The 17,821-nt window shown below is 40.5% G+C and overlaps 1 protein-coding gene across 1 annotated transcript in view; it reads left to right on the plus strand.

Annotated features, from left to right (window-relative positions):
* The window catches only part of CLPB (caseinolytic mitochondrial matrix peptidase chaperone subunit B), a 2,847,862-nt gene that overhangs the window by 2,508,266 nt on the left and 321,775 nt on the right, over positions 1-17,821 (plus strand). The window lies entirely within an intron of this gene.

Below are 17,821 nucleotides of genomic sequence, written 5' to 3' on the forward strand. Positions count from 1 at the left end.
ATGATTGTATTGCTGGAGCATATAATGGTAAAGATGAATTTATGGTGAGAAAGAGAACAGGGGAGAAAGAGTAAGAATTTGGTCTTTTTAGGGTTGAGGATGCGTAGATTGTCAGACAACCATTTTTCGGTGTACAGAAAGGTGTGTTGGGTTTGGGTGTGGAGTTCAGAGATATTGCTGGAGATGGAGATGAAAGTTGAGTCGTCTGCGTATTGGATGAGGGAGGATTGTTTACAAGATGTATAAAGTTCTATTATGGAACTTAGGAAGTGAAAGCTGTTTTGGAGTGTCTGTGTTGTGTAAAAAAAATAAAAATACTAGCTAGAATGTTGATGTTGATGGGGAGGTTAACTGCTGTAGGTGTGAAGCGGAGAGAACATGTTTATAGAATTGTAGCTTTATATGCATATACAATTAGCAAGGAAAGAGAATCTGTAATACGAAAATTATAATAACTGCAGTGAACTTTAATTTTGATTTAAGAGGAAGACATAAAAAATGGAAGAAGTGATAAAATGTGGTAAGTTAGCTGTGTATGAACAAAAGTCAGTGGACTTATGTAAGGCTGGCACTTGAATATGAAATCGATTATTCTTTATTAGTAGAAGGCTTGGAAGTAGTAGTTGGTGATTCAGCTGACCATTTAGCAACACGGATGGAGGTGATGGAAGAAGGGGAATATATTAAAATAGGAAAAGCAATACCAAAAAATAAATGAGAAACTATGGTGTGAAAGTGGAGACAAGTGCTGCAGAAGCTACAGTTTTATTACGGATGGATCTCAGTTATAAGCTGTCCAAATTCACACACAGAGGACCGTTTTCATTGTATATTATTAGAACAAGCCAGTGTCTTACTAAATAGCCCGGATAAAAAGTGGACCTACATTTGTATTATTTCATGTAATCTTCTAATACTGCACCTAACATTAACATATGAATTACTTCTCATACTTCAAGTGAACTTGTCCAAATTGTCTGTATTTATTTTATTTTTTTGTCCCCTTTTGGCCTGGGTGATGGCTGAAACGGGTTAGTGTAAACAGTTCACTTATTTGTTTAATATAGAAATAAATTAAAATTAAAATGTTGCCGGCTGATTGCCATCACTGGAAGCATTTTAGTTTTCTGCACAAGTTAGTGCTCATACTGGGGGAAAATGGAGATTCACAGTGGGGAAACAGCTTGCGTAGCAGGGCTTCCACAAAAAAATGCAGTGTTACTCTTGACCAGTACCACTATTCAGTGACCTGTGTTCAGTATATAGGTCTCTTAAGTAGCATCCAGGCAATGACAACAGCAAGTTCTCAGTTTGTATCTTGTCCAGAGGAAGATTGAAAAATGGAAAAGTCCTCTCATCATTCTGCACAAGCAGAGTCAGCATGCATCTCCCACAAGATTGCAACCAAAAAAAAAATAATCTCACCAGAAGTTATTATTGTAGCCTGTCAAGAAGTGATGGTACTTCCCACTGTACCATCATTGCTTTCACAGCAGGACTGGCACTCCTTTAATCGCCAACATTTCATGTTTTGCCACCCTGATTAACCTCCATCCTGTCGTGTTTCTTGAAATGCTGATGGGAGGGTTAAGGGGGTTATCTGGAGGCATAGGTGAATTGGTAATATACAAACATCTGTTGACGTGTGTGGTATGAGTGTGCAGTTGTCCTGTGATGAGCTACATTTTTTCTGACTCTCCCAACTAGTGAAGTCCCATTCTGCTGTTGCAGAGATGGTGGCAGTTGTTTCTGTAGCATCTCTGTCAGGGACTTTCAGACACTTTCCATGGCTGGAGGTCCAGTAATGATTTTTTAATTTTTTTTAGGTTTGAGGCCTCATCTTGTATCTGACCCACTTAATATACCAGTCTTACTAAGCTGTTCAGGTGCTGATCTCCAGGACCAGCTTGTGACCATTCTTTGATGTAAGCTTTTTCAGATGTTACCACTACTCTTTCAGCTCAAGGTATGCTTAGCATTGATCTTGGTGGAAACTTTCACTCATTATTGTCACTGACTTTCAGCTCTCAACTGCTATTTTTGCAAGCAGCTATACTACCTTTTCAAATTTTGGCCTCCTGACATTGATTGCAAAGATTATGTATTGTGTGCTGTGGTGTATGATTTTATATGTTTTTCAATAGATCTTCAATGCCCTTCATTTTCTGAACCACTGTCACTTGCTAATAAATGTCCATTGCACCATTGACTGTACAAGCTCTGCCTCTGCAGTCTTAAGATTCAGGTCACCTCATTATGGCCTAGTCTTCATTATTTGACCCTCCCCCCACTTAAATTGGGGACCTAAATTCCACCTTATCTTCCAAGGAAATTATTTTGGTGGTCAAGTTATTTCTTGCCAGTTATCTGTCGCTAAAAATTCATCCTTTTGATAAGTTTTTGCGTAAGTGCATCAGCTATGGGACTGTTGTTTTAAGATAGTGCTCATTAAAATTTGTAAAGACCTGGAAGACTTCTTAAAGGAAGATGCTTTCTAAGTAGGCCTTACAAATAATTTACAGTGTGTATGATCTGATATTCACAAGTTTTATTTATTTTATTTCATTTGTATTTGTTAAACCAGGGTAGAATACTGATCTCCATGTACCTTCTTCAAACTTGACTCTGGAATGCTGTCTGGTTAAACGACTTACTCAGAATTCACACAGTTAAGCAACAGAGGCTGAGGGACTCAAACACTGGACCCCCGGACCACAAGAAACAGTTCATTAACTGCTCCTGAATACACTGTCTTATAGTAAAAACAAAAAAAAAAAACGATGAATGCCAAGGAATTTCACTGCCGACAGTTAATTTATTATCAAGATAAGCACTTTCATCCACTTTTTATGTATACGTGAACTTCATCAGATAAACATTAGTAAAATCAAGAAGTTTAAATAACCCATTTTACCCACTAAAAATCATGTGGCCTTTCATTGGTCTATGTAATCGTCCATACCCCTCTTACTTTAAAAGCAAATCGACTGCTAGACCACTGCCATTGTTACTATTATTAATAAAACACTCCATTTTGAATTAGATAAAAATTCAAACCATTAAATAATTTCCTTCATTACACATCCCATTCATTTTCCAAGATTTAAAATATTTATAATGTAAGCAATAATAATGTATTTATAAGATGTGAAAATAATTCTTTGGGACCATCAAGTTAACAATCTACAAATCATAACAACATTTTCAAAGTATTAAATACTGAAATTTTATATATATATATATATATATATATATATATATATACATACACATATATAGGAATCACCTATTCAGTGCTTTGATTTTTAATAAGTTATTAGTTGAACAGTATTCATTTAGACTGGGCCAACTGTAAGCATTTAACAAAAGGTGCCAAAAGTCAATTTCTTTAATCTAAATATAAGGTCCAAAGCCCCCTCTAGTTCCAACCAAAATTTTAGCTGTCAGCATATACTTAAAATGGTGCCCCTGATTGTTATGTACATGTTTAGCTAAAGCATTAAGTTATTTTTCTTAATACTGTAGATCATTAACTTGATGGTCCCGAAGAATTATTTTTACTCGTAAAATATACAGAAGAATCAGCGCTTAAAACTGTTAGCAAAAAATGCTATGGCGGGATCCTCGGGGCCCAAGGGCGAGTCAGTTTGAAGAGGAAGGGCGAAAAGCAGAGGCCTTAACCTTCTGCTGCACCTCTGGATACCTACATCTCTCTTGAGGTGGAGTACAGCCCTGAGATGCCCGGTTCACATTTCAGATCCACAGGCCGAGCCTGATATCAGGTCACCTTGGCTCCGAGCATAAGCACGTCCGCAGAGGCCAAGCAAGCATCCACTTCGGATGTCCGAGGGGAGCCACGGCTCATGATAACAGAAAGCCCTAAAGGAATTCCTCAGATCCTTGTTAGGGAAGAGGTAGATTTTGACCTGATAGAATGTAGGCCTACATTGGGCCTTCCGACCCTACATAAGGCAGACTTGCATGGGAAAAAAAGAAAAAAAAAAACATATATTTGCCTCCAGCAAAATGACCTATTAGCGACTGGCAACAATTCACTCAGGGCCTTTTCAGTGCTTTTATGTCCCGTAGGCCTCCTCCGGGTTTTACAGCTCACTCTCGCAGTACTATCTCTCCAATTAAAAGGAAGAAGATTCTTCAGAGGAAGAGGCATCTTCAGGGGAGGAATCTCTTGCTTATTCTTCACAGATCCCCTTCCCCCTAGATTATGCTTCCCGAGAAGCGGAAACTTTCCTTTGGAGAGACCATAGCTAAAATGAGAGACCATTTTAAATGAGATAGTACCCAAGTATCTGACGTACAAAAAGGATACTGTCAGTTACTACAGGTGGAATCACCTTGCCCATCTGCTATTCCTCCTGTCTTACCTGCTTTTCTCAATGGTTTTGCCTCAGTTTTACAGGCACCAGATTCCCAGCCACCCACCCCCAAGTAGCCAGACCACTTCTACAAGGTCCCAGAGGACTGCAAGCTTCTCTTTAGATGTCCTTCAGCAGACCCTTCTGTTATTTCTGTGGCTTTTGGCAAGCCATCGAGATTGCTGCCCTCCACTACCCTCCTACCATCTGATAAGGATAGCAGGATCCTAGATAGCCTAGGTAAAAAAGTGTACACTTCTGCCACTAGCGTTTACACATGACCAGATTTGCTTTAGAGCTTATGTCCCAACTTTCACAGGTAGTTGCACACTTACCAGACTCAGAAAGTAAAACCTTGGCTACTTCCTTCATTGGTTTATCTTCCCAAGTAGCGCACCACTTTATAAAATGCAGCTATGAAGCTGCAGAGGCTTCCACCAGAACAGCTGCCTCTGGATCAGTATTAAGAAGATTCTCTTGGCTAAGACTTTAGCCCTTACCTGAAGAAAAAAAGCCAAACTTATGGATGCTCCTTTGGACAATTCTGCCTTGTTTGTCCCTACAGCTGCTAACTTGTTCAAAACATTGCAGGAAAAGGGTAAGGAACTGCAGGAATTGAAGCATATTATTGCTTCCCCAGTACCCAAGTTCCAAAGAAATTGTCTTGCAAAACCTGCATTTGTGCATAGGCATTCATGTCACCCACAGCCCAGAATAAAAGGGAGTGAGAGGAGACCACAACAGCCTAGTGCCCCACTGGCAACTCCCACCAGAGCAGCTCTTTCCAGACAAGCCATCCTCTGCTTAACTCTTCCCCCATGTCACCCACATCCCACCTTCTCAACATCTTCTCCTATCCCTACCAACCTAGGAAAGCATAACCTAAGATGCCTGGGTCTTCTCTGTTTTTCAAAACAGGTACTTTAAGGTATGGGATCACCTACCCTCATCCATCAACCTCCCAGGGAGCAACTAGCTTTTTTCCCAGAGGTTCTTTTAGAATTAGTCAACCAAAGACCACCCGGAGTGCCCCCAAAAACAAAATAGGAAAAGGATTTTATTCCAAATTGTTCCTGGTGCTCAGGAAGGAAGTTCCCTGGAGGCACTCATCCTCAACCTGTCTCATCTCAATACCTTTCTAATGATACCCAGCTTCCCTCCAGACTCTGTTCCCACATATTCTGCCTCAAGCCTTCATGTTTACCCTGGATATCAAAGATGCATATCTGCACATTCCCATCCATCCCAACTACAGGAAGTTTTTACGCTTCTCTGTATCATCATGGCATTTTCAGTTCTGTGCCTTGCCCTTTGGACTTTCTGCCGCACATAGGGCCTTTGTCAAATGCTTAGCTCCTATAACTGCCCACTGCAGACTCCAGGGAATACACATTTTCCTTCTCTGGATGATCTCCTCCTTCTAGCTATTTCCACAGAGGAGTTGGAATGAAATATTGCCCTTACCATCAATCTTCTACAAAGTCTGGGTTCACCATAAGATATCAGTTCTCACCCCTTCACAGGATCAGATTTTCCTGGGTGCAAGATACAAAGAGATCTTATGAAGGTCTTTCTACCTCTACAAAAGGTACAGGACCTCCCCCTTTACTTCCAGAATTTTTTGCTTTTTCACCACATTGTAGCCAGAGAGTTTCTTAGGGACTTGGGCCTCATGGCATGCACCATTCCAATGCTCCACTTAGCCAAACTTCACATCAGAAAATGACAGTGGTTTCTAAAGTCAGTTTGGATGGAACACCAGCACCCTGTAGAATTCTCCATTCAGTGGTGGATATATCATGTCACTCAACCCAAGATTCCCCTACACCCTCCTGCTCCTTGCCAAGAGATCTTCACAGACGCCTCAGACATAGGCTAGGGAGCAACCTTCGACCACCTGAAAGCACAAGGGGTCTGGTCTCCCTCTCAACTGAAGGAACAAATCAATGTAATGGAGATGAGGGCTCTGCTATTGGTCATGCAGACCTTCCATCCCCTATTCCAACCAGGACCTCTAAAGCTGTTCACAGACAATATGACAGTCCTCTGGTATGTGAACAAACAGGATAGGACCATATCCTATCTATTATGCAGGCTAGCTCTTCAGCCTTGAGAGCTGGCTATAAAATTCCAGGTGACCCTTCAGGCAGTGTACATCCCATCTTCATAGAATTGTGTGTCAGATTACTTGAGCAGGTCATAAACACAATCCCATGAATGGATGCTTCAAAGGGATGTGTATCTGGACATTGTCCACCAGTGGGGTATTCTTCAAACAGACCTCTTTGCCTCCCCCATGAACAGACAGCTTCCACAGTTTTGTACCAGAGAGCCTCATCCTCTGGTCTGGAAAGTGGACACCCTTTCTTTCTCATGGAAGGGGATGTTTCTGTATGCATTTCCTCCCCTCCCCTTCCCTTCATTCCAAACGTCCTGTCTAAAGTTCATCAGGACAAACCAAAAATCCTGTTGGTGACTCCCTTCTGACTAAGACAGCAGTGGTTCCCTCTCCTCCTGCATTTAGCCAAGGTCAGTCACCACAAGTTACCTCAAAGAGTGGACCTTGTCACACAAGACAAGGGGACCCTCATCCATCCCCACTTGTCGACTCTTCAGTTGGCACTGTGGGTGATTAGGGTACTAATCCCTTTCATTAACCTTTTCTTTGAGGATGTACTTACAGTCTTGTAGGAGGCCAGGAAACCAAATACAAGAAAATCTTATTTAGTCAAAAAGAAGAGATTTTCAGTCTGGTGTCTGAAATGAAACCAAGCCCCATTAACAGTGGACATTTCCCCTAGTTTTATCTTATTTGCTTGAATTGCTGAATGCTGGCTTGGCTTGCTCTTCAGTGAAAGCATATGTCAGCCATATCTGCCTATATCCCCCCTCCCCCTTAACTAGCGGATTTGAGGCTAAACAATTTCTTAAAGGCAGCTTACACATTCCACCTTCTAGGAAACGGGTCCATATAATATGAGTGAATCGCACAAATTGCGAATGCTCATAATATCGAACGTACCAGACCTCGAACTTCCTATTGTGGGGGGCTGTGGACCCCCCCCCCCCGCTAAATATATATTCCAACTCTGAGATTGCACTACTGTGAGTAAAGGGAAAATATCCCATTCTTCACTGTACCACAATAGGGTTGGGAGGGTGGCCTAATGGTTAAGGTGTTTGCCTTACAAACACAAGGTGCAGGGTTTGAGTCTCACAAGGGATAATTGGCTAGGCTTAAAATGGCTTGCAAGGGCAGTTAGCTTAGTATGAACCTATGAACCTAATCTCAGAAAAAGCACTTCGAGGTTCGCAATTTGTGCGATTCACTCATATGATATAGACCCCCAGGAAACCTGTTCCACCTCCCTGGGACTGTAACTTTGTTTTGAAATTCGAGCCAGCTTCCTCAGCTTCTCTACAGTACTGCTCCTGGAAAACTGTGTTACTCCTAGCCTTAATGTCAGCCAGATGAGTGTCTGACCTACAGGCCCTTTTGGTATCCCCACCATTTCTGGTCTTCCACAAGGACAGGGGCTCCCTGAGCATAAACACCTCATTTATGCCTAAGGTAGTCAATGACCTGTCTTTAAATCAGTCCATGCACTTACCTACCTCCCCCCCCCCCCCAGAACCCTAGTGAGAGAGTGCTCCATACTTTAGATGTCCACAGTCAACTTAGATTTTGTTTAGACAAAGCCAAAGCTGTTAGAAAGTTAGATAAGATTTTGATTCTTACCACCCCAGGGTCCTGGGGTGGGCTGTGTCCAAGCAGACTATGTCCTCCTGGATTTCTAAGACAATTACCTTTTTGCTACAGTCACCATGGTAAGACTCTCCTTTCCTCTGTTAGGGCTCACTCCACTAGGGCTTTTGCCTCATCTGGGACCTTTTTCAAGGGATTGGATACTAATTCAGTTCTTGAAGCAGCTACATGGACCTCAGTCCATACCTTCACCAAAACTGCAAATTAGATATAATCTTTAAATCTAGAGCAGGGTTTGCCAGAGCCATACTGCAGGACTTCATGGAAAGCTCATCTGATACACCTCTCTCCATTACTTCATGAGCTTTGGTATTGTCCCTCATTTAATTAATACTGCAGTAGATGAATAGAAGGGTATAGAATAGTTGTGTAAAATCTTACCATAACAATAGATGTCCTTCCCTTTTCTGTTGCAGAATTCCTGTCCCTCCCTCCTTCCCCCAGTTTTCCTTCTTCTTGGATGATTCTTACCTTACTTCCTTAGGCTGTCGTTCCTCCTGGGGCAGTCATTTCTGATGATGATGCATGCGTATGTCACTTTTATGGACAACATCTGATTGTAGCCTACATGCGATGTGCCATGCACCCTACAGTAGTAAAGTCTTTTGTATTCCGGCTGATGTCAGGTCGCCTGTGACGGGGAACTCCTTCATGTAATGAATACTACAACAGAGAAGAGAAGGACATATATCATTATGGTAAGATTTTACACAAATATTCTTTCCCACTATCTCTGAAACCAGCTTGGTGGATATAGGCATCCTGAGGCAATGTAGAAATTGTGTCATGTTTAGTGTCAGCCAGTTAATTCTCAAACAAACTGATATGGTATGTAAGAGATGTATTTGCAGAATGTCACTGGAGACAAAGCTCTTACATAAAAGCAGTCCTAATGTGTTAAGATTGTCAGTAGTACACGTGCTGCACACATCACACACAATTCAAAGCAGACATAGACACCCACATATGCTGAGGAACCTAAAGGTAACCTTTCTAAACCCCAAAGACCTCCTAGATGAAGTACACACAGCAAATGCTCTCAACAGCCCCAAATGCACTCTTTGAAAACATCACCCACATCAACACATACAACCACATTTCATGGAGCCTCTACTTCTAAGCCCATAAGGCTAGCCACCACACATTCCAACATTTTGGTCATTGGAGACTCCATTGTGAGACACACTGATGTCCCTCTTACCAGGCTGAGTAAGGAGAAAGTAACAGTCAGTTGCTTATCAGGGGCCAGGATCTGCCACATTACACACTCACTCAGGTCACCGGACCACAAGTATCAGTATGACTCAGCCATAGTCCATGTGGGTATAAATGACCTGAGATGTACCTCCCTAGACTGTATGAAGAGAGAAGTCATGGACCTTTCAGCATATATGTCCCAGGCTGGTATGAGCTTAGCATTGAGCAGCATTCTACCTTCTCCAAGGATGGTGCCACAACCTAATGGGAGGGTGGCCTAATGGTTAAGGTGTTTGTCTTACAAACACAAGGTGCAGGGTTTGAGTCTCACAAGGGATAATTGGCTAGGCTTAAAATAGCTCGCAAGTGCAGTTAGCTTAGTACTAACCTATGAATCTATATGAACAAAAAATGACTGACTTTAACAGTTGGCTTAATTTCTCGTATCATTCTAAGGGGGTGCAGTATTTGTCACCATGGAAGGAGATGGTTATCAGACCACACTGCTTTGCCGGGGGTGGTCTGCACCTCTCCCGTCTAGGCTTTATTGGCTAAAACATAGTACTCCCCCAGAGTGCCTTTTTTAGGCAATGCCAAACCTAAAGTATTTTCGACATAGCAAATCAAAACCAAGAAAATCTAAAGGTGCTAATGCTCAGTGATAGGAGTCTAAACAAAAAACTCCTCACCCTAGAGGATGCTGACATCTGTGTGGTCACTGAGGCATGGTTTAAAGCTGCAGAGAGCACATCAACAACACAAGATTATAATGCCTTCCCACATTTAGACCAATTACTACACAGATAGGGAGTAAAGGTGGAGGTGTTCCAATTTACATAAAAAATAAATATACCTCAAAGCTGGTCAAACAGGACAATGCATTTGAGCTTCTGCACATTCAAAGCACCATAGACCAAATCCAGTACTGCTTTCCTGCAAATTGTAGGTCCCTCTCTATGACCCAGGAAACCCATACCATGTATTTAAACTTACTGAAAACACTCACCATGCAACCAAATACCATAGTCATGGGGTGACTTTATTTACCTCTCTGTTAACTAGAAATCATATACAGCACCAAATGTAAAGGCATAGATATTCCTGGATTTTGTAAACCAAACTCCTTGTACCAGATTGTCAATACAGCAACCAGGGGTGAAACCATACTGGATCTAGTCCTCACTAATACAGGAGAGTGCTGCACACCCCCAGTGTAATGTCTTATCTGGTAAGGTCAGATCACAAAATGGCAGTCTTTGAAGTAAAAGTAAAACCTGGACCCCCAGCTAGCACTGGAATATTCAGGAACTACTGTAAGCATAACTTTCTACTATTAAGTGATAACCTGCCAAAATGTCAAGCCCCCATAAACCCTGAGAACACTGCTGCCTACGCAGAACTGTTCACAGAAACCGTATGCAAGTATGTTAATAGCTGCATAGAGCAGATGTAATCACCAGGAAGATGTATAGAACTAACTCTGAAAAACAAGCCACCCTGGTGGAATCACAGCATTAATAGGCTGTATAACAGAAGGAAGAAAATCATGGTAAAAATTAGGAGGTGCAGCACCCGTCAGGATAAAAGCACTCTCATCAAACTAAACAAACAACTTAGAGGACAAATAAAGTCTATCCAAGCCAAATCTGAGGTGAATTTGGCCTCCCAGGCCAAGGACATCCACAGGGCATTCTTTAGCTATGTCTGCAACCTCAAAGGCAATACACAGTTGTGTGCAGTGCTCATTGTGAATGTAGCCACCTGTACTGAGCCAGAAGATATAGCAAACTCATCTGGCTGACAGATTCAGCTTCAACTTTACCCAGCTCTCCCCCTCTCAAACTTCCCTCAGGTAATACCTTCAAATATAACTCCCCCTGCTATCACTAGGGAACAGGTCCTTAATGCTCTATCTAAGGCTAAGAACACTGCATCAGTGGGCCCAGACAATATCCCAGGATGTCTTCTAAATAGCATGAAACATGACCTCTCAGGCCCTCCTGAATTGGTATTTAACTGTAGCCTCCAAACAGGCTTCATTCCTCATGAATGGAGAAGAGCAACAGTCATCCTCTGCACAAAGGTGAGGCATCTACAGACCCTGGAAACTACAGACCATCATGTCTAACTAGTCTCATATGCAAATCTGTGGAAAGAATTATCAAAGAAATGATCAATAATAACATAAGAAACTTCCAGAAACTGTACCCAACCCAGTCTGGTATCATCAACTGCAGACCATGCCTACTCAACCTGGTAGACTTCTTTAAGAAAGTCACCAAAGCAAGGGATGAGGCAAAATGTTTCACAGTGCCTATCTTGTCCTGGCCAAAACATTTGACATGATATCCCACTTGGTCATTGTTGACAAACTTAAGAGGTTAGGTACAAACTCTTATGACACCCAGCTGGCTCACAGACAGATCCAAGAAGTAAGAATTGGGGAGTCCACCTCTCCAAAGAGGCCAGTCATAAGTAGAGTCTCTCAGGGATTGCTCCTGGGACCACTCTTTTTTGGCATTTACTTCAGTGAAGTCAAGGCCAATGTCAGTGGCCTCTGGCTGACTGAATCTGCAGATGGTTGCAAATTAGGAGCTGTCATTGAATCGCCCACTGACACAAATGTTCTTCAGGAAAGGCTGAAACAAGACAAACAACTGACGTCAGAAACTACATGCAAAGAAATGCATAATAGTATCCATTGGGAAGTCATCCACCCCTAGTAACTGTCATATTGACAATACACCCCAAAAAGTTGACCCAGAAGGCAGGGACTTGAGGACACACAGTTATGTATCCTATACACTACCCCTTCTCTGGAACAGGCTCCCCATACTTATGAAGCAGAGTTCCTTCCTAACCCAATTCAAGTGTAACTTGGACAATTGGATGGGGAACAGGACACAGACAGGCTGTAAATAATTCACAACCCAGGCCCCTGCTTTTAAATGTTTCACCTCCCAAGCCCCTCCTTACACTTATCAAGTAGCCAGAACTTGTCAGAGATTTGGGATGCATGGCTAAGCTTAAAAAGACCCTTGTGGTCATTAGCTTAGTAAACACCTATGACCCTATTAACAAATCAAGTCAGGATTACAAATACATTGGGTAAATTAAATAACACAGATTACTGATGAAAATGCATTATAAAGATTATTACTATACACTTTGTTAGCAAATTGTAGTCTGTTATTAAGAGATGGTAAGTTTAAGCACTTTGATAAAATTACTGCTTGATTGATTTACTAAGGCTTCCTTTCGACAGAGTTACATTTTGGCTATGGTGTTAACAATATTATTTTAAACTAATGTGAGAAAAGGAAATGATTGTATGCAATGAAGGAAGTTTTGTTTGGGTTCTGTCATTAGGCTTTAAGTCCTTTTTAGGTGATGATAGACATTACCAAACAAAAGGGAAAACTTATTGTCTCAGGTTCCAACCTGTTAGGGACCAACCTTATTTCTGACATCATTCAGACTTTGCTGCCCCACCTATCTTATGATTAAGTTGTATGCAGCAGGTTCTCTGTTCATTTCCTGACATGGTCTTTGAGAACTGCTGAAATTTGGAGTCACTCCTTGGAGTCTGTGACCTTTTTACTCTTCCATTTTTCAGTAGCAACATATTATCTGCGCCCTCATATAGAAGAAATTCTATGGGAAACAAGCAGTTGAGTGAGCCTTACCCACTCTGGAGATCTAAGGCTTTTATTCTAGATAATTCTTGGTTTCTAAGAATGTATGGGTATGTGGGACCATTTTCAGTGTTATTGTTCCCAACAGGTGGATTTTGTACAAAAAATTCAAGCTGGTTTATCTGTATTGACTATAGTAAAACTGACAGGTATAACTTAGGATTCTTTAAATGTGCATTGCAAAACTGCCAACCTGAGCCTAGAATGATTAATGCACAAAGTAGCTTTGTTACAGCTGTTTTTTTTTTTTTTTTGTGGAAGTTGTTTCCTACCTGATACCTTCCACAAAGGGAACTTTGCCCCCTTTATCTTCTGTAGTATAGAATAGTTACCTCCTACGATCAAGCCACAAGGTTTGGAATTCTTTCTTTCTCAGTTTGGCATTTGCACTGCTATATATTTCTTCTATCTTTCTTTCTTTCCTTCATATCTGTCTTGTCCTTCTTTCTGGAGCCTGATTAACCTAGCAAAAATCAGGCAGCAACTGAATGTGCCAAAAAAAAAAAAGAAAGAATATAAGGTGACGGACCAGATGATAAGGCAAGAAATGTGGAAAATGAATAAATATAATTGCAAGTATAGTAAACGCTTGAAACAACCTTATGTTGTTCAGGATCGACTGCAGGAATGGTTAAGGAGAGGTGAATTTAAAACAAAAGATGAAAGGTTAATATTGGTGGCCCAAGATAATGGACTACGTACAAGTTGTTTTAAAAAGTCCATTGAACATGTGGGAGAAATAGATAAATGTAGGTTTTATAAAACAGAATTGGAAACAGTCGCACATCTTTTAGCTGGATGTGGTATACTAATGGCAGGAGGATTGTATACTGAAAGGCATAATAATTTGGCAAGATTTTTGTATTGGGGATTGTGCAAACATTATGGTATTGAAGTGGCTGAAAAACATTGGAAATATGAGCCGCAAAGCATCATAGAAAATGAAGTGTGTATCACATGGGATCACCCAGTACCAACAGTTCAAAAAAACAGATGTGAGAAAACCAGATATAGTAGTGCATGAAAAGAAGACAAAAGTAGCATTGATTATTGAAATTGCTACACCCAGTGACTACAGTGTCTTACGTACAAAGTGACACAAAGTCTTAAAATTCCAGGATTTGTAGATGGAAACGAGGGCAGTGTGGAAGAAGGATACCCAGACAGTTCCAGTAGTAGTAGGGGCAACAGGTCTTATAAAACATTTACAGTCATACTTGGATATGTTACCAATACATGTAGCTCTATATGAATTGCAGAAGGAATTATTATTGGACACATTGCAGGTGCTGTGAAGAGAACTTTTGGCTAACATCAAAGATTGAAACAATACTAATTTCATGAACTTTAATTGTACTTTGACTTAGGAATGGGGTCCATTCCCATCATGTTAGTAGAAACCCAAAAGACTTGAAGAAATTAAAAAAGAGAGGAGCCTGGATATATTTATGTCCCTGTCAGAAGATTGAACACTCAAAGGAGTGAACCACACAAGATTGATCCAAGAAGATCAAAAACATTGAAGGACAAGCACTACACCTGCTCTTTTTGCAGGGGGGGGGACAAGCCCACATGCATGCCCCCCACTAATTATATATATCAACTCTGAGATCGTGATTCATTGGGGAAGAGGACAAAACCCTAATTCCCAGTGTACCATGATCCTGCACAGGGAAGGTCCATGCTGTTCGAGTTTCTGGGCTCGAATGTCTAATATTCACTCTTAACTGTTCACTTGTCTCATAGGGACAAGGTGCTTAGTAGGCTGTTGATCTGTGAGGATCCTCAGAAGCCTAGCAATGCACTCTCAGAGGTTTATTAGCCCGAGTACTATAAATACAGTTAACCCAGAGCCTTTTTTATTTTACCTGTGAATAACCAAAGCTGGGCCAACATTTCATGTTAGTCCTATACAGGGATGATGTGTAGTTTCCCATTCATTTGTCCCCCTTATATTTGAATAGACTGAGAGACATACTTTGCTTTATATGGAGAGGTAGGTGATTCCAGAGAAATGGTATTCTCTGTGAAACACATCTATTCCTCCAGCATGATCTGTTTAAGTTGCAGAAGAGATGAAGATCTGTTGAGTGGGGGGGTTCCACTACTATTGGACTTGTGGATGGACAGTAGGTCTGAAAGGATGGGGTGAGTAGAAACTCTAAGTGAGGCAGAGATCTCCCCTCAGTAGTTTGTATGATACTCAGAAGAGGGATAAGGCTTTGAGATGGTGTAGCTTTTGTGATTTAGGCCATTTATTTTCTTGGTGAAAAAGCATTGTGTCATTCAGGTTGTATGAGGTATTTGGACAGATGCATACCAAAGGGGGCATTGTACTTTATGGTCAGCCTAATACACGTGAGATACAGTGGAGTAATCACTACTCTGAACACGGATGCCATACTCTTAGTAATAAGCTGTACTGTGAAAAAAGACTGTCTCACAGTAGTTGTTACATGACGATTGCAGGACAGGTCATTGTCTGCAATGGGTCCCCAGGTTCCTAACTAACTACTGGATCAATTTTCACGGGTGTGTTGCCAAGATGGCACTATATATTTAGTGAAGAATAAATACTATCACATCCCTTTTTATCCAGCCCATGTTTCTAAGGAAAGGAGAGAGAATCTCTATTTCAGTGTTCTCTCTTTGACTTTTTAGATTTTCCTAAAGTTTATGACATTTTTGTTAGAGAAACCCTTTGCTTTATGTTGTAAAAGATTGTCTGTTGATGGTGTTCTGGAAGTAATATGGCATTTGTCAACTTCCAGTGTTTTATTTTTGTGTGTAGTTATACAAGTTTTGATAACATTTGCTTGCAGATTTTTGGTAGATGAGGTACGAATGGTATGATAAAAGCAGTAATAAAAACTGAACAGAAGGTGCCTGTACCTGTTCTCCATTTCTTCTAAACATAGTGATCATAAGGGCCTTTAGTGGTCTACACATCCCCTAAGATGTAATCTTCATTAACCGCAACATGCTAACACTAAGCTGAGAACACAAAACCATTATTAAACAGTCTAGAAAAATGCTTTGAATATGTCATTCTAAAAATATTCTATCAAATGATGTACAGCAGTGAACTTTACTGGTTTTACGTATGGCTTATTCTTCCTTATCAACTTAAACTTTTACAGGTATTCCATCAGATGGTATATTTTTAGAGTTAGCTAAGGCATTTGACTCATTACAACACACTAAAGTCTTGCAGACTTTGATCTAAAGATTAGTTTACATTTAATTAGGATTATTGACTGCACTGTCATTATCATTGTTAATATAAGGAATGCTATGTCAACACCAGTCTGATTTCTAAGGGAGTATCTCAGAGATCAGTTTTGGGTTCATTTTTATTTAATATTTCATGTCCACCCTCCCTAACATGCAACATGCAGGGGCTGGCAGATTTGACGATATCTGTAAGTTAGTAAGTAGCAGTGGTAACTAATCAACTCAGTTTAGAGAAGGCTGTTGACTTCCTGTATACTTGGTTTGTTAACAACACTGATGTTCAGTGTTAAGTGCTTGATATTGCACCTTGGAAATGATAAAAATACCATTATTCAGTTGACGAATGTTTCCTCCTTGTAGTGGGTCATTACAAAGATTTTGTATGTTACTAGTATTCAAGCCATTATAACAGAATGTTACTGTAGGCTTAAACTATAGTGCATGCAGTAACCTCAGGAAAACCTGTGGTATTGCTACATTCATATATGTCCTGTGTTATATCAAAAACAGAATTCCTGTGCTTCATTTTGCACATACTGTTTTAGCAATGGGACCGTGTTTGAATGTATTCAAAGACACTTTACACAGAAAGTAACAGCTGTGAAAAGATTATCTTACCCTGCTCGATTAGTTTACTTTTAAGCATTCTGAGTGTGCTATGGGATGAAAATGAGAGATCGTTGGACCGTAATTAAAAGTTTGAGCTACAAAGTACGAGCAACTCTGGGCATAAAGATTCACTCTTCTCTTGTACATTTACTATAAGAAACTACTCGTGTGTTAGAAATAGATAAATGCAATACAAATCTGAAGAAACTTTTTTTTTCAGCAGAAAGCTGGTATATGTAATAGATTGTCAAACTGTGAAAGAATCCATGCCTTTATATGGTTTAACTATCACTGAAACTGAGTTTTTAGTAACAATATCTTTAAAATGGGTATGTCAGGATATAGACTGTTAGATAACCTCTCTGGAGGTCTTTTGAGTATTATCAGCGAACATTATAACAGTCTCATTAACACTTTCTTGCTGCCTTTAGCTAATTCCGCCTAAAATGCCGATTTTCTAGAGTTTCTGTTATTTAAAAAGCTCTTTTCAGCTACATATTGTATTTATTTTACTGCCTGCACTTTAACAAAGTCGTTTTTGTGTTTAAATTACCTGTTTAACTGTTGTAGGCTACACACTCAAGTGTGATAGCTATTTCTGTGCATTTAAAGTGTTTTTTTGATTATATCTGCTTTATTTTTTGGAAAAAAAAAATACTTGTTTTCCCGCCTTTCTAAGCTAGTTTAGTCCAGTTTTCAGGTTAGTGCTGAATTCAGGGCTGTGTTACAAGTTTTTGTGTTTGCCCATACCTTACTTGTATAGAAGGAAGTTTCTCTGTTCATAGGTTCATACTAGGCTATCTGCCTTGGGGCAATTATAAGCCTAGCCCGATTCTGTATGGCTTACGCCACCCCTTGATTTGAGTATACTGTGCCCTTTTTAAGGTTTAGTTTACTGTGCCTCTGTCTAATAGTGACACGGGAGTAATCCCTGGGACAAACCT

Source organism: Protopterus annectens, chromosome 5.part1, assembly GCF_019279795.1.
Source record: "Protopterus annectens isolate FY-2018-M chromosome 5.part1, PAN1.0, whole genome shotgun sequence".
NCBI classification, from domain to species: domain Eukaryota; kingdom Metazoa; phylum Chordata; order Ceratodontiformes; family Protopteridae; genus Protopterus; species Protopterus annectens.